Source organism: Acanthochromis polyacanthus, chromosome 15, assembly GCF_021347895.1.
Source record: "Acanthochromis polyacanthus isolate Apoly-LR-REF ecotype Palm Island chromosome 15, KAUST_Apoly_ChrSc, whole genome shotgun sequence".
Taxonomy (NCBI): Eukaryota; Metazoa; Chordata; class Actinopteri; family Pomacentridae; genus Acanthochromis; species Acanthochromis polyacanthus.
Window position 1 is genome coordinate 31,854,254 of NC_067127.1, and position 19,075 is coordinate 31,873,328.

Sequence of the window (19,075 nt, forward strand, 5' to 3'; positions counted from 1 at the left end):
ACAGGTTGGAGAATGAAGGGATCTGAGGATGCCTCCTGCATGCTTTTGGTAGTTTAACAGGCAGCTGGGAGGAAACGCCAAAGCAGAAGTATTAAATAGCTCATCTGACCTAAAAACACCTCACGATGCCCAAGGAGGAGCTTAAAAGCTTTGCTGGTGCAAAGGACATCCAGAAATCCCTGCTTTGGTTGTTGCCACCAGAAGAAAATAGTCATATATATCTCATCTGACCTAGGACCACCCCAGGACCCCCAGGAGGAACTCAAAAACTTTGCTGGGGCAAAAGACATCTGGGAATCCCTGCTTAGCTTGTTGCCACCAGAATAAAGTAGATGGATGAGCAGATAAAGTGGCTTCATCCCTGCATTCTCATTAACAAAAGCACTGATGCATCTCCAAGTTTCTCCACTGCTTCCTGTCCTACCTCCTCCTACTAACAGTCAGTCACTATTTATATTCCTGATGGCAAAGATCTGGACGGGAGCAGCGGTTAAAATGAGGTTAACCACTTGGCCAAACAGACCGCTTCGTCTGCTGCTCTGTCTGGTTGCATTTTTTTTTTTTTTTTTGCCTGCTGAGGTCAAGGTTAGAAAGTCAAAACGAGATTGCAGGATCTCATTAGGTAGGCATTGACATTCCACATCATTCCATTAGGAATCACTCTAATCAGGGAGAGAATGACCCGCAAAACGACCCTCTGGTATCGGCCCACAGACCGTCTAATCATCAATTACCGAAACAACCGTCTGTGGACTGAGGGATTAACTGAGGTAGACTCGCACATCTACCAGTAGATGGCAGCAGAGTAAATATAATGTTTCTACCTGGTAACCCACTCTTGACATCTATACTTCCATGTATTCTGCATATTTTTAGTATTTTTTCTTTTTTCAAATGTATTTTTATATTTAAAATGATTGGATAAGGAGATAAAAAATTGAAGTGGAGTTCTGATAAAGATTAAGAAGTACCAAAAACATCACAAAATAGAACTCTGCACTTAACTGAACCTAAAGATTTAAGTGTGTCTTTCTAATGCTCAAATCAATCTGCTCAACTGATGGAAAATTCACAAACAATTCAACAAATGATGACTGCATCTTGTCAACAACTTGTTCTGCTGCACCTAGAGACATAAAATCAACGTATTCCATCTTAAAAGTATCATAAGTAACGTCAATCTAACCTTCTACTGTAAGTACTTCTGGTTTGAGTGTTGGTTTTCTTGCTGGCTACACTTACAATCTGTAAGAGATAACTAATATCAGAGGCAGCCATATGGCACAAAAGGTCTGTAGCTTAAGTGGAACATCCAAACAACATACTTCTTATGAACTTTCTGTCAATAAGGAATTAATAATGTGCAAGACCAGAATGTGTATTAGTGATTTTCCTTGAAAAATCCACAATTTCTCCAGCAGTTAAAACATGACAGCATTCTACAGTCATGAAAACTAAATGAAAACTGTATTAAACTGGCTAAAATACACAAAAACGCTGCCATGGATCTTTAGAAAAAAACATCTGCCTGCCACTTGTTAACACTGAAATAATTACTGTGGTTACTCTTGTTGTGCAATCTAATAAATAAAGGAAATGTCAACAAATTTACAAGACAAAATGTGCAAACAGCAATATTAGTTCAAGAGAAAACCCCCAGAAAAAGTGATTACGCCCAGAAAATACATATACATGTATCCTTCATGAAACTGACCTGAGCATTTTCCATTATATCCAATATAATTTATGCCATTCCTCTTCATTTTATGCAGTTTTCCCTCACTTTCCATTCTTCTTTCACCTTCCATGAATTACATTTTCTTTGTTGTTGACTTTTTTTTTTTTTTTTACAGTTTTAAGGTGTTTTTTGGATTTGATTTTGATTCATAAGCCTCTAATGAAGATTTTTATTAACTTTTAAGTGTCTTAATCATCTCTAACACCACTCGATAAGCACTTTTATGTACTTTAGATCATGGTTCACCACTTCCTGTCATTTTAAATCAAACTCCAGGGAGAAAAAAACTACAAACTTATGTCGGCAATCCTGTGCTTTCAACTTTGTGGCAACAGCAGCAAAATCATAAAGAAAAAATATTCAGTTTTGGTATGAAAGAACAAAACTGGTCTCTGAAAAGCAATGACCTGAATCTGCTGCTGATATTTGGACCTGAATCTGTCCAAACATTTAGCGGAAATATACTTTAAAGTAGCATATCAGTGGCCACAGTTTTGGAATCACACAAGAGACAGTTACTCACAGCTTTGAGCTAATATGTGTTCATCGAATTTGGTTATTTCTGCACACCAGTTTGTTGATTACTTTTGGTTGGTTGTGGATGTTGCCACCTTATGTTTGGCTAAGGAGTTTCCTTGTTTTTTTCTTTATGTTGTCTTAGTATGTTTTGTACCTCTGATAGCCCTCTTTCTTTTTTTTCTTTTTTTTGAGAAAGCAACACCCACCAGACCTGTATTCTTTGTGGTATAATCCCCTTTTCCTTTTATAATTACATTACCTGCTGAGATGTAACAGCTCGGTCTTGTTTTCAGCTACATGGGAGCAAATCTCTGCAGCCACAGTCTAAATATTTGATAAAAATCTACTGTAAAAGATCATATCAGTGACCATGGATTTGGAATTACATGAATCACACACAACTGTTTTGAATTCACCTATTTTTGGTCATCTAGTGTCGATTTCTCAACACAGAGGAGCTGTAGGTTTCACACTTTTACCTGAAAATACTAAATTCATTGCCAGTGGTTGATTATAAAAAAATGAAAAAGGTCATTTTCAGGTATAAAGTGGTAATTTTCTGTGCAAAATATGCTAACATGCAGCTCCATGCAACAGATTACAGCAGTGGTACTGTTTGTACACTAGAGGGCAGTATAAAATCCCTTTTATGTGTTCTTCTTCATGAGTTTGTGAGTGTGCACATGGATTATATTTAAATAAATACTAAATATCATTGAAACGGCTGCAGACAAATAAAACAATTGCAAAAAAAAGTAACTACAAGTTCTTATACTTGTCTTTTTTTTAAGCTTTTCCAGTCAAAGTGCACCTGAGTGTAAAGGCTAACAGTTTATGTTTTTGGAAACACACAGGATGAAACTTCGACACAAAGTAAAAATTAAACATCAACTAATCCTAACATAAAGCTAGGTTCATATTTGAATAAATATTTTAACAAGTTTGGCTTATATTCTTGCCGTGTTTATTCCTTCCTGTCTTCCCTCTCCTTCTTCTTTCCGTCTATTCATCTGCATATTTGTTTTTTTTAACATCAGAGGCAAACGGTGAACAGAGGTCACCTTCGTCTGTCATCGTCGTGTCACTGCTAATGCCGCTCACTTTCCTGGCCGCCGTCCAGCTTCTACAAATGAAAGAAAACCTGAATGAAAGCCTACAAAGACATCAGCAGAGAATGGCGAAGAATACGAATGAGTTGTGAACCTCCTTTTTCAGTGGTGATGTTTGGAAAATGAATACTGATGTGCTGCATTCAGAGCTTTTTTTTTTTTTCAGAATATGAAAGCCTGTTTTATTAGAGTTGTTTATAACGGAGCGACTTACAGCCTGCAGGAGCTGGATTTCTGAGCTGAGAGCTTCTCGCAGACGCTCCAGTTCTCCCTCTTTGTGCGTCTCCAGCTCTTTTCTGAGCCTGGTAAACAAATGAAACTCAGTAACTGAAACAGTGGAGGCAGAAAACTTATGAAAGAGCAATTTGTAAAGAGAAGCTTCAGCATTTTTTGGGGTGCAGATATAAAGTTTAAACCTGGTTCCTCAAAAAATAATAAAGCCTGTTATTGTGTTTGCATCACTGTATTTCATTTTACTTTCCTGTTGTGTTTTATTACTACAAATAAAACTAATTTTCACACCAGTTTTTTAAGATGTGGAGGCACAGAATGAAAATATTCCAGCAAGATTCATATAAGAGTTTAAGTCTGAATTCATATAAGTGGTGTGATATATTCAGTTCAAAGAAAGAAAAATGTAGAACAGAAATTCCAGAGTTTATATGCATAATAACAACTTCATTACTGGACATACCGAGGGTTATAGTGTATATACATATGATATTTACAGTTTTGACCACACGTCCCACAGCAGGACAAATTTACACAAATTGTTTGACTGTTATTATCTGGAAAAAGGATGATTTGCATTGCGAGCTACCAAAAAAAAGACCATAAAGTGATGTTTAGTGATCATCTGACTTTAAAAAGAGAGTTTTGCATCTTTTGAATGGGATTTTATTCATTAGTTTTCTATAGTAAGTTTATTATCTACAGTAGAAGTTCAAAGAACCAGACAGGTGGACTGGGCCAAAAACTAAGTTACAAGTTGCTGTAGTTGGGGTCCGCAGCAAAAAGTACACTGCCTGTCCAAAAAAACACAGTTGCCACCTGAATTTAACCAAGCAAATAGGTAAGAGCCTTCCATTGGACGATTACTGCAGGGATGAATACGTTTCAGCTGCAACAACTTCTTTAACCCTAGCTGATGCAGTGAGGAGCTTCTCATTTCTTAAACAACCATGTCTGAAGACATGTCCTGTGGTCATGGAAAGGATGTTAATCTGTTTCAGAAGTGTCAAATTATTGGCCTGGATCAAGCAAAGAAAACAACTGAGGAGATTTCTGAAACTACTAAAATCGGGTTACAAACCTGGTAGGATAGTGGGGGAATCCTAATTTTCATGGAAGAAATGTGGTCGGAACAAAGTCTTAGATGATTGTGGTCGGAGATCTCTTAAACGTTTGGCAAAATCATATAAGAAATCAACAGTAGAACTCACGACTATGTTTAATAGTGAAAGTAAGAGTATTTCCACATGCACAGGGATTGGGATTAAACAGCTGCAGCTCTAAGAAAATCACTGATCAGTGAGGCTAATCACAAAAAAGGCTTCAATTTGCTAGGTAGCATAAAGATTGGACTCAATCGAAGAAGGTCATGGTTTGATGAGACCAGATTTACCCTGTTCCAGACTGATAGGAGCATCAGGTTAAGAAGAGAGGTGGACGAAGTGATGCACTCATCATGGCTAGGAACTACCAGCCTGTGGGGTTTAGAGTTATGATCTGGGGTTGGTCAGGTTCAACAACATTATGTTCACAAAGAATGAGGTCAGCTGACTACCCGAATATACTGAATGACCAGGTCTTTACATCAGTGGAGTTTTTCTTCTCTGATGGCATGGACATGTTCCAAAACGACGATGCCAGGATTCATGAGGCTCACATTGAGAATGAGTGGATCAGGGAGCATGAGACATTATTGTCACACATGGATTGTCCTCCACAGAATCCAGGTCTCAGCCCCACTGACAATCTTTGGGATGTGCTGGAGAAGACTTTGCGCAGCGGTCCTAGTCTCCCATCATCATTGTAAGATCTTGGAAGAAAATTAATGCAATTCTGGATAGAAACAGGCTGTACAGTGGAGTAGTGGTTAGCACTTTCGCCTTGCAGCAAGAAGATCCCCAGTTCAAATCCTGGCCTGGGCCTGCATGGAGTTTGCATGTTCTCCCTGTGCATGCGTGGGTTTTCTCCAGGTACTCCGGCTTCCTTCCACAGTCCAAAAACATGCTGAGGTCAATTGGTTACTCTAAATTGCCCGTAGATGTGAATGTGAGTGTGATTGTGTGTCTGTACATGTAGCTCTGTGATAGACTGGTGACCTGTCCAGGGTGTCCCCTGCCTTCGCCCTAAGTCAGCTGGGATAGGGTCCAGTGACCCTAGTGAGGATAAAGCGGTGTATAGAGAATGGACAGAAACAAATGCTGTGACATTGCAGAAGCTTATTTAAAAGATGCCCCGAGCTAAAGGTGGTCCAGTGAAATATTAGGATGTGCAATTTTTTCTTTTTTTGGCGGGCATTGTAGTTTGGTGGTTGAATATAGTTTCATTAGAAGCTGTCATAACTCAAAAAACATTGATGCAATTTATGCTTTTTGAGTGAAAACATTAGTTTTTTGAGTGAACGCTGGTTACCCTTTCTGCAAACTTGGGGCGTGCCGACCCATACCTACTGCAGGCAATTCACTGTCTAATAATAATGCAAACTCACTTCAAAGAAAGCAAACTATCCCTTTAAACAGTCTTCTTTCCACTCCTTGCATCATTATGCAGCCTTTGTGGAACACCTGTAGAGCAGCCAGACTGAAGCAACTGTTGCACCTGATAAAAGTACCTGGACAGACTGAGGAATAATCCTGCCGTGTTAATGTAGAACGCGCAACCCGTAGGTTAAATGGCACAATCAAAAATGTTCACCAGACTCTTGTGCTGCTTTCACAAGCTGCTCCCTGTGATTGTGTGCTGGTTGATGCCGCTGAGGGCTTTGCTGCATGGAGGTAAAGATGCATAGAAGGCCCCAAGGGACAAATTACTAAGCACAGAATGAACTGACAGTGATGAATCAAGTGTAAAAATTTCTCTCACACTGAAATCATCCAATTGGAACATTCTCAAAGGCTGCTTGGTCGCTTTCAAGTACGTGGCTGCAGGAAAAAAGACGAGCAGTGACAGATGCATCGACTGAAACAATGTTTTCGGTTTAGCTTCGATAATGTTGAGCACACATCTTACTCCGGTTACAACCTGGTTACTGCGCTGCATACAAATTCACTGATGGGAAATCCAGCCCTGGTATTCGGCTTATCTTTCCTCCAGCCTGCTGTTTGCACTGAACATACACAAATACACTCATAAACACTTCAGATTATCACAGTTGTAACTGCAGATTGTGACGTCTGCGATGGCTTCATAAAGTTTTTGTTCTGAGAAAATAAACAGCTGCAACACACAGTAGGGCTTTAGATGTGTCATTTTTATATTTGCATAACGTCAAGGCAAGAAAGGAAATGTTATTATATCTGTGAGGATTCAACCAGCTCTTAAGCAATAATCTGCTTCATGAAATTTAATTGGGGATAAACCAATTATCAGTCAGGCTATTGGTATTTGGCACAAATTGGTAACTTATTGACAGGTTATTCATAAATCAAATGCTCTACTTCAGGTCTAACGCAGCCTCCTCTCCCTGTTTTCTCTCAAGCAGCAGAAACTGAACAAGAAACCAGGAAATTAGCTTCTCCCACAGAGCTATGCCAATGGCTAGTCAGTTAGAAGGAAGTCACAGATTGACCTGAATGAGTTGGGAATACAACGATTAATATAAGATCTGGAACTAAGTGGATAATTAAAGTGACAGAACGGTGAAATATTAAGAAAATAGAGAACAGCAGACGGAATTGCAGCAAACAAACTGCTCGATCTCAGTTGATTCAACATGAACAGAGGAGATAATTTAATCACAACCATTTATATTTCAAATATTCAGTTATAGTCACCCTTATGAATAAAGCAGCCTAGTTATAAATGACAACTGCTCTGCTGCTGCTAAAATATTAAATTTAATGTATATCAGTTCCAAATATCAGTTATCTGCCTTTCTTCAGTACAACTAATTGGCATCAGTCGATACCTAAATCTAACAATATTAACATATATTAGATACAAAAGTGACTATTTTATCTGTATTTAATACACAATGTCCTGGCCTCTTCATACGCCTTGCATGAATTGACAGGCAGATAAACTCCATCTCCAATTACCACACTTGACCAAGGGCTCCAAGTTGACTTTGTTTAACGTAGCAACTGGCAGTAGGGTAAAACTGAAATACAGAAACAGATAAGCATCATTATCATTCCTACAATGTATACCTATTGTTTGAGCTAAATAGAACATGTGACTAACATGAATTTACTATGTACAACAATCTGTGAAAATATGTTTCCTTTACCAAAAATATACACATAGAATAACAACGATAACCTCAAAGAATATTTTCGACATACCAACAATGCTTTCATAGTGCTGAACGTAAGGATGATGTCCGATGATACATGGCTGGAAGACATCTCAAGGGATGCACATGGGCTGTGTCCGAAATGGCATACTAACGTACTACTCATACTAAGTGTGACGTCAAAGTAAGTATGTAGTGCGTTCACATTACATAGTATGAAAAGACTGAGTACGCGAGAAATACCCGGATGTATACTATTTCCGGAAAATATTTAAGTGTGCGCGGTGACCACAGTAGTCATACTCAACCGCCCCATAATGCTATGCGAGCTACCCACCGAAATCGAAGCCTCCGCGGGATCTGTGGCCGGACCGGGGCGATATAAATGTAAGTACCCAGTGTTTTTATTTTATGTTATGTGATTAAGTAGTCATCCTAATCACCCCACAGATTTGAGAAATAGGCGTTTTCTGACCGTCTTAAATTTGTCAGATGCCTCACAACGTGCTACTGAATGCTAGCAGCTAGTTGCAGCAGCTCGCTTTGCATACAGAACAAGTAGCAGCTACCTCCAGTAGCCTGCAGCTACAACTGAAACGATTCGCATAATCTGGCTAATAACTGCATGAGGAGTGCCGGCTTGAAATTGCCACATTAATTATGCGACTGTTTGCTCGTCCTGATCTCACGAAGTTCCCTCAACTGTTGTCCTCGTAAAAGCTGTTTATATTATGGTCAGTCGCCGAGCACATTTCCCGGACAGGATCTGCAAAGAACTCTTAAATATTATGTGGGTGGCTTTACCACTTGAGCAGACTGTTATGATGATCAAATAGAAGCAATTTCTTATACCACCTAACAATGCAACTAATGCTTATAATGTTGGACATGACTGTTATTTTTCTCAGGGACACATGAGGACACAGATCGCCTCATTAACCCGTTGCGCTTCAGTGTTCCGCCCGTGGAACACTTTGAGATCTGCATAAGCATTTCCTTAAATGTCTGAAACTGCAAACACGATTATACAAACACTATACACCGATGGAAAGCTTAGATTCTCATGAATCCGCCGGTATAAACCACTTTCAGATGTGATTACCACAGCGGGTAATATAAACACATTTGTCCGACAAACAACGAATATCCATCCATCCGTTCTCTATACACAGCTTCAACGTACACAGCGCGACTCATATTTCCGGGTTCATTATTACACACAGATGAAAATATTCCACAAAAAACGGCCATAATCCAACCTTGGACATCCAGACGAAACAAGCCAGTAAAATATTTTGTCCACAACATGTCTTGAAGTCGGTATATGATCCAAGAATAGGTCGTTTTCGAGGAAATGCACCTCGCGATGCGCGTCCAATATTCCCTGTATTTCTCATCATATTTTTATTTACAAATAAAATATTATTGATTTTTTTGTACTGAAAATGAGGAATTGACTGCACCTTATAGGGCTATGTGGCACGCTGGAAACGAGGACATGTTTACAGGGCGTCGTAACGCAGCCCAAAAAGGTTTCGAGTAAGTAATAAACTCGTGTCATACATTGTGTGCATGTGTTTTTTTCCCCACTCTGTTGTAAAATAATTCACAGAACATTGAGATAAGGCTTTTGGACAGTGTAAGGTCACAATCTTCTCTTCAGAGATAGTTGACTTTACTCATTAATAAATGCAAAGAATTTATTGTAACAAAGTCTGTTTTCCTATTTCAATCCTGTCGCGTAGAATGTTCATCAAGGACCACAACCTTGAGGGAAAGGTGGAGGCAGGGTCGGTAAAAAAAAAAAGGGAAAACTTAAAACAAAAATACAAGGTTAGTTAAAAACACTTGGCCATAGTCATTCAGTTATCCACAGTATATCCCCTATGATAATTAACAAATAACCTCTGTGCTGTGAGGTAGGAACTGAAGGCACCGAGGACAGGGGTCAGCACAGAAGGAGGAGAGACAACTGCTGCCTCGTGGAAATGGTATCAGGCCGTGGATGAGGTGAAGGGGCAAAGGCCCAGTATAGCCCCACCAGTCCTCATCTCAGCCATGGCAGAACCTGTGGCAGCAGCTGTCTCTCCTCCGGAAGGTGACAGAAGGAAGAGACGGAGAGAGGCTAACATGCTGGAGTTTTTGAGGGACATGGAGGAGCGAGAGGAGGAAAGAGAAAGGAGAGCAGAGGAGAGAGAGGAGGAACGAGAGAGGAGAGCAGAGCAGAGAGAGAACAGAAGACGAGCAGAAGAGAGAGAAGAGAAAGAGCGGGGAGAATGGATGGAGAGTCGGGCCAGGGAGGAGAGGAGAGAGAGAGAGGCAAGAGAGACGGAAAGCAGAGCAAGGGAGGAATGTTTGTTGGGCATTTTAGAATTGTTTTTAAAGAAATAATGTCTTGTTCACTTATAGTTCATTTTTATAGTTCATGTTCTTTTGGTTCTGTTTATTAAAAAAAATGTTTATCAAATCTTCTGTTTGGTTCATTTTTTTAATATTATATACAGCATCTCAATGTAGGTATAGTTTCCAATTATGAGTTTACAGTTACGATTACACATGAGCAAAAAAAGGAAAAAAATGTAGAAATAAGCAAACTATTTACAAAGAATGTGAGAAATTTAGAATGTGAGAAAACTCTTTACATGTGTTGAACAGAGTTGCGTTTAACTATATTAACAATAATCATGTTCTTGCAGTTCATAGGCGGGGTGTTGTGGGGCAGACACTGCAGCGGCAAGACGGATTCTGAGACCATCACCAGATTGCTGGACTGGCACAGGAACCTCAAAGTCCACTCCATCATCATTATCTTCCTCCACAACCTCTGGCTCTAAAATGTCTCCATTTCTGATGCAGAGGTTGTGGAGGAAAAGGCAGGCAACGATGAGTCCACCTTCACCTCCAGGGCCTTCAGAAAGATGGATCGCCACCTGGTCTTCAGGACACCAAAAGCCCTTCCTGAGGTCACCTCCCTCAAAGTAAAGAGACAGCAGGTGAACATGGGGGTTTATTCTGCTGTATGGACCTCTCACACCAACCTGTAATATAGAAAACATGCCCTCAAAAATGAGTTGTTTTTAATTATTTATTGAACTATTTATTGGTATTTGTGTATTTTTAAAAACTATTTATTGGTATTTGTGTATGTTTTTAACTACTTGTTTTGAATGATACTATTTAAAGTATTTATTACAACTATATGAAATTATTAATAAATGATTAAACTTTGCTATAATATTAAAAAGTGGTTATGTGTCATAGCTATGGCATCATAGAAAATATGAATTGTGAATGACAAAACTTAACAAAAATGGACTTACCTCAACAAGGAAACCAAACTGTAAGTACAAATTAATCAAATGCCGGAGGTGACAAATGGCTTGTCTTCTGTGTCTGTTGGCAGTCAACGTTGTTTTGTTGTGGAAATTATTTTGTTGAAACTATTTAATATTGTCAACCGTAAAAATCAACCTGAAGCCGGCATTCAGGTAAGTGTCAAGCCAAGATATTAGCCTGGTGTACTTCCGTTTTTTGTCGTCGGAGGTTTGAAATGCATTATGGGAAACGTAGTAGTATACTACAGTGTGAACGGTTGGCATTCTAATCATACTTATAGTACGTACAGTATATACTCATTGAGTATGTACTGTAGTATGTAGTACGTTACTATGCCATTTCGGACACAGCCATGGGCATACTAATGGCATACTAACGTACTACATACTATATACTCAATGAGTATATACTGTATACTCCGTACTATAAGTATGATTAGAATGCCGACCGTTCACACTGCAGTATACTACTACGTTTCCCATAATGCATTTCAAATCTCCGACGACAAAAAACGGAAGTACGGCTATCAAATATCTCGGCTGGCTTCAGGTCAATCTTACGCTAACAAACAGTCGCATAATTAATGTGGCAATTTCAAGCCGGCACTCCTCATGCAGTTATTAGCCAGATTATGCGAATCGTTTCAATTGTAGCTGCAGGCTACTGGAGGTAGCTGCTACTTGTTCTGTATGCAAAGCGAGCTGCTGCAACTAGCTGCTAGCATTCAGTAGCACGTCGTGAGGCATCTGACAAATTTAAAACGTTGGTCAAACCTGTGGGGTGATTAGGATGACTACTTAACCACATAAAATAAAACAAAAATCGCCCCGGTCCGGCCACAGATCCCGCGGAGGCTTCGATTTCGGTAGGTAGCTCGCAAAGCATTATGGGGCGGTTGAGTATGACTAGTGTGGTCACCGCACATACTTAAAAATTTTCTGGAAATAGTATACATCCGGGTATTTCTCACATACTCAATCTATTCATACTATCTAATGTGAACGCACTACATACTTATTTTGACGTCACACTTAGTATGAGTAGTACGTTAGTATGCCATTTCGGACACAGCCACTGATCCGCTCCCTAAATTTTTACACAAACCCAACAGCAGGGGGAGCTATAAATAACAATAAATAACTGACTGATAAGCAGCACACACAAGATAATTTAATATACATTATGCAAAGATAAAGATGATCGAGCAGATTAAAAATACACACTAGAAAACCACTCAATATACCACTAAATATGGCATTGTCAGAAATGCAACATTTTTTTGTAGAAATGCAGCATTTGTTTATTAGTCATTGATGATCAGAAATTACTGCAATATAGAATGTGGCCATTGAATATTGATCCATCCTCAAACAAAATGACCTTGTGTTGAGCACAGATGTGTGTTATGCATGTGTATGTTATGTACAGATACCGAATTATGCTATCAAAATATGTAGGGCGGTGGGAATTAATGGGAAACACTCCTACAATTTAATCAATTGTTTCTTGTATCATTTCCGATGGATAAGTCCCAATAAGTCCACAGTGGTGGATTTGTAGTAGGATCTCAATCATGTGATCATCAACAGGCAGCTGATGTAGTGTTCACTTGTTGTCATGGTTACAGTGATGCCGTTCCACTATCTTGCAATGATACAGAAATCTTTAACAAATCTGTGGATCCAGACTATAAGCTGCATCACTGCCAAAATCTAATCACTTGGTCCTTGTGTAATTTCTGACCTTCCCTGAAAATTTCATCCAAATCCGTCTGTTTCTGAGGAATGTTGCGAACAGACAGACACACAAACGGATAGACAAACCAGTGTCGATTGTCACATAACTCTGTAGCATTCCTTGGTGGAGTAATAAAAGTAGGCAGGAATATTACATTTATGACAACTATTACCCCTTAACAATCAGCTTCTTCTTCTGTCTGCTCATATGGCAGCAAACTAAATGTTACACTATGATTTCATAAAAATACAATTGTGTTACTTGGTTTATTTTGTATCTGGAAAACCCATCGGACTTTGATCGACGCTCCGCGCTGCCTCGGCTGTGATTGAACGGTTACGGCGGGAGCGTGAAGGATCTATCCTGAGCTCCACGTGAATCGAAGACGAGCTACCTCTTTTCTCCTTTTATTGGAAGTTAATGAAACAATAAAGCCGCCCGACCGCAATTGCATTTCTCACAGTCTGAGAACCGACGGTGGTGTTTCAAACTTCACACTTCTCCGTGGAACTTACAAATCAGATTTTTAAAGCCAGAGTAATGTTTCTTGTCGCAAAACACTCATTTGGCATTTTTGGATATGGGTGGCCTCTGTGGGTTTTTATTAGATTTCTGCAGAACAATCTTTAAATGAGCCCTCACAAATGATTTAACAGTAATATGTCAGTTAAGAAAACCCTCCACACATCAGAAAGCACTCAATCCCGAGTTCACTGGCTGAATATTCCAGGTGTCTCTATTGTGTGACAAAGAACAATCTGCACTGGCAACTGGCCTGTTTTGCACACTGAACTATTTTAATGAGTAATAAACTTAAAAATTTGTAGTTATGCTACCGATAATTACTCTGTCAAGGAATGCAGCAGAGTTATGTGATGATCGGTGTTGGTTTGTCTGTCTGTCTGTCTGTTTGCCACGTTCCTCAAAAATGGATTTGGATGAAATTTTTGGGGAAGATCAGAAATGACACAAGGACCAAGTCATGCAGCTTGTAGTTTGGATCCACAGATTCATTGAAGATTTCTGTATCACTGGGAGATAGATGATGCTTTTGCCAGTGTTACACCGCGTGATAACGGTTCCAAACAGCAGAGAGAAATCAATGCTGTGATGTTTTCACCTCGCCAAAAACATGATGCCAGTTAATTCAGGTACTAAAGACGGTTTTGAAAACACGATCCGGGAAAGGCACAAGTTGAAAAAGAGCCGTCAAAGTGGAATATGATGCCACTACACCAGAATGGTGATACAACTGGACGACATAATTCTACATACAGCCATGGCCATAAGTTTGGACACAGTTACCATGACGCTTGTGAATCTTAGAAAATACCACAAAATTGTCACTTACAATACAGTACACAACTCCTGAGAACTATATTAAGTTTCATATTTTAAAAAAAACATCAAAAGAGTTTGGTGTCATTTTGTTATTCTTACCTAATTCGGTTGTGAAAGTACTGCATTTTTTGGTTATTTTCTTCTAATATTATGTTTTGGGAACAAAGTTGTTCCAATTGTTGGAATTTATTGATAATATTATATCCCTTGTTGATTTGTTGACTAATTAAACTGGTGCTGTCAAAAAATATTAGCTATGTTCTGTAACAGACATCAAAACAGACATAGGAAGTCATGCTGTGTCCAAACTTATGGCCATGGCTGTAAATCTGACCATCCACCTCATTCTGCATTGGCAATTTTAAGATATATCCATGTAGTTACTTCATTACTTAAAAACGGACTAACGGATTTGGATGGAATTTACAGAGAAGTTCAGAAATGACACAAGGACAAAATGATTAGATTTTAGCAGTGATGTGGCTTTTAGTTTGGATCCACAGATTTGTTAAAGACTTCTGTATCACTGTAACCATGACTACAAGTGAACACTACGTCAGCTGCCTGCTGACGATGACATGATTGCGATCCTACAACAAATCGACCACTGCAGGCCACAAATTTTTAAAAAATATTTCCTCCCTCATACAAACACTAAGCAGTCTTGGTGGAACACTGTGCTCTCTGAGTGCTTTTCTTGTGAAGTATGTGGCAATTAAAATGCCTTTCTGGAGGAAAATGCACTCATTTGGCATTTTTGGATATGGGTGGTCTCTGCAGGATTTTTTTTTTTTTTTAGATTCCTGCAGAACAATCTTTAAATGAGCCCTCACAAATGATTCAACAGTAATATGTCAGTGAAGAAAACCCTCCACACATCAGAATGCACTCAATCCAAGGCTCGCTGAGTGAATATTCCAGGTGTCTCTCTATTGTGTGACAGTGAACAATCTGCACCGGCAGCCGGCCCGTTTTGCACACTGAACACTTTTTAAATGACTGTAGCACTCATTCAAATTGACACGCATTCAATTTCCAACAATCAATAAGCAGAGAGTTAAATATGCGTTTTAAGAGACGCTGCGGCGGCCCGAAGACAGGATTGATGGTTTCGGTTCAGAATGGATGATCATAAGAAAGACTGCGAGGGAGGCCCTCCCTGCTGAAGCCGCATCCTCAGCACTTCCTGAAGCTAATAAGCCCAGGGGTAATGAAGGACCTAGTATGTTTAATGAGGTTGATGGATGAACAGGACACGGTACACACACACTTGATTTAAGGCAGTGCAGGCACAAGACCAGAGGATAGGGAAATATAAATAAGAAACAGATTAAACTGAATGCGAGGATTATGACATTTTATCCTAATAACGGTGACAACATTTTGCTTTTAAAGGAGGTACAGTAATAAATGTGCATTTAAAATTTGATTGACAAACAGAAAGCGCCAATAAAATCCATCGTCTAGGTAAGTCTGGGGATCCGTCAATCGCCTCACATCCATAGTATTGTAGAGAAGACATTATCCAAAGTAGTGGCATCAGCAACACAGCAACAACAATGACCCTTCCTTCCTGGAACACTATTGATCTCCAGTCTTTAATTAAATAAAAGAAGTCTCTTTGTGTGGAAACAAGGTGAATCAGCGCTCGTCAACTGTTCATGTATCAGTGGAGGAGATCCGCAATTCATATTCCATGTTTAATTCATATTCCACATAGATGTGTTTGCATTGTTTTCTTTTAGGAAACTTAAATATAAGGAGATAATTAATGTGTTGAGTGTCTGTAGACTTTTAGATTTTAGTGTTTTGATATTTTATTGTGCTACATTTCTCAAAATAAGTGCTTTCTATTTAAAAAGACAGATTTTCCATCAGTGGCAAAGGTGCAGCTTCTAAATATGTAGATTTATAGTGAAAGAATATAATTAAGTAATATTATTACTTGCAATTATGCAATATCCGGTACTGCAGCAGATTTGATGAGTGACTAAAGAAAATCTGAATAAAGGAACACAGATGCATAACAAATGCAGAAACTGTTCACAAAGGTTCACTGACTAGCCTGACAAAGATGAAAACAATGTAAAATAATATTCTATGGCCCCTTACAGTCAACAGATTTAAACCCATGTCTCACAGGACTTCACAGAAATAGGCTTACCATTATAGGTTTTGCTAATTAGCAATTATTTACATTGGAACACTATGCAAACCAGAATTAAACAAATTATGCAACCACACTATAGAGCGTAAAATATTATCTAGCAGAAATACTAACAAGTCTTTTCTGGCAATGTCTAAACCAGAAGCCTGCAGTATATCGAAAGGAGTCTCCTTTACGTACAAAACACATTTAAAAGCAACAAAAGCTGATCCAAAGTGCTTCCCATTCAAAGGGAAATCTACCAGACTTAGTAATCAAAATTAAGTGCAAGATGAAAAACTGGAGTGTAAAAAAATAAAGCATGGAAGAAAAAAAACAGGAAAAAGGTTGCAAAGCTTCAACATACTGAAAAAAACAAAATGAAAACAATTTGAAAAAAGCAGATGGATAGCAAAAGGAAAAGAAGATGAAATTGTGCAAAATAACAGGTTTGTCTGACTAAATTGAACTACATGGATGAGTAAAAAGGTCAGTCTTTATTAATTTGCTAATACAGGACAGGATTTAGATACTGTGACACTTTGCAAGAAATGAAAAAGCCTTCAGTTTGGAGGTGGTGAGTGGATGACTGAGAGGAGCAATCATGATGACGACCTGCCTGACCTCAGGGCAGAATATGGATTTAACACACCAGTAATGTTTTGTGGAGCTCAACCATTAAGTGCTTTTACAAACAAATGGTAAAAATTTCTAAATCAATTCTGCATTTCACTGATAGCCGGTGCAAATGAGCCAGAACTGGAGCGATGTGCTGCCTGATGCTGATATACTGTAGGAGCCTTGGAGCTTAAAAGGACCTGATAAGTTCCAGAATAGATGGCAGATGAACATGTGACTCTTTTTATTTTACACTGAGAGACTGCAGAGCGATGATACAACCTCATCCATGTCTTATGGGGACAGACAGCAAAAAAGATGCCATCATGACGATGCAGATACTGATGGCAGTGTTTGTGACTGGGACAAGGAAAGACCGAATCAGATCTGATATGAAAAAAAAACCCATGAGGAATAAGGGTTCTTTCTGGAATACCATGTAGTGTGCACACTGTCAATCATTTTATGTTCAGTCTGCCTAAAAAAATATAAGTTTTTCTGCTGCCTTGAAAATACAAACTAGAAAAACATTCAGTGTGCACAGCACTCTGTCAAAGCTGTTCATTGCACACATGGCACTGTCAGAAATGCAGCATTTGTTTATTAGTTATTGATGATTGGAAATCACAGCAATATAGAAAGTGTCAAATTAATACAGATGTACCCACAAACAAAATGACCTTGTGCTGAGCACAGGTGTGTTATGCATGTGTACATTATGTACGGATACTGAATCACGTGACATAAATACGTAGCAGGCGGTGAGAATTATTGGGACACCGAAAAACCTCCACCATTTAATCAACTGTTCCTTGCATCATTTCCGATGGATAAGTCCCGATAAGTCCTCAGCGGTGGATTTGTAGTAGGATCACAATCATGTTCAAGGTTCAAGGTTCAAGGTTTCTTTAATCATACCCGTGGGTACATTTGTTTGCAAAAGGGAAAGCAGCAATCCCAAACAACCACAAGAATAAACTAGAAAAGCACTCGGAGAGCGCATACCTCCGCCATGCCGTTTGTCTGTCTGTCCGTCTCTGTGTGTGTGTGTGTGTGTGTGTGTGTGTGTCTGTTTGTCTGTTAACAGCTGTTAACAGCAATTGAGAGATGGCTGCCAGGCCATCTCTCAATTGTCTTTCGACCTTCAAAAAATTCCTGGATCCAGACGGTGATTCGGATCACCTCCAAAATCTAATCGATTCTTACTCTTGCTCTTCCGGACATCCTGTAAAAATTTGGTGAAAATCCGTCCATGACTTTTTGAGTTATGCTGTTAACAGACAAACACACACACACACACACACACACACACACACACACACACACACACACACACACACACACACAGACGGACAGACAGACAAACAAACTCCGGTGATTACATAACCTCCTGGCGGAGGTAACAATAAAAACACTAAAAACACAGACACAAACATCGTCTACCTGGTGCACTGTATCTACAGTCTTCATAAAAAGTCATGATACATGGAGGCCTACGAAGGCCTCAAAAGGTGATGAGGTTACTATTCAGACCCCATCCCCCTTTTGTTCAAGTGTGCAACAGCTGCAGGCACAAAACTGTCTCTGTACCGCTTAGTTCTCCCCTTTGGAACCACATAGCGTGATAGTCAGCAGGCAGCTGATGTAGTGTTCACTTGTCAAAGTTACAGTGATGCCGCTATCTCGCAAGTCTTTAAGAAATCCAGACTATAAGCTGCATCACTACCAAAATTGAATCACTTGGTCCCTGTGTCATTTCTGACCTTCCCTGGAAATTTTATCCAAATCCAAGAGTCCGTTTTTGAGAAACGTGGCTAACAGACAGACAAGCATACACCAATCATCACAAAACTCCATATGGAGGGTTAGGGTTAGGGTTAGTGTGGTATGGGTAGTTAAACCCTAACCCTAACCCCAACCCTAATCCTAACCCGATATCAGGTTCCTTGGGGGCACAATAAACTCAGAATATTAAGTTAAATCAACTATTGACATCGATAATATTTACAGACAGACTTGCTTTCCTTTTTAAATTTTCTAAATTTGCAGTTGTAGCTTAAAATCATAGC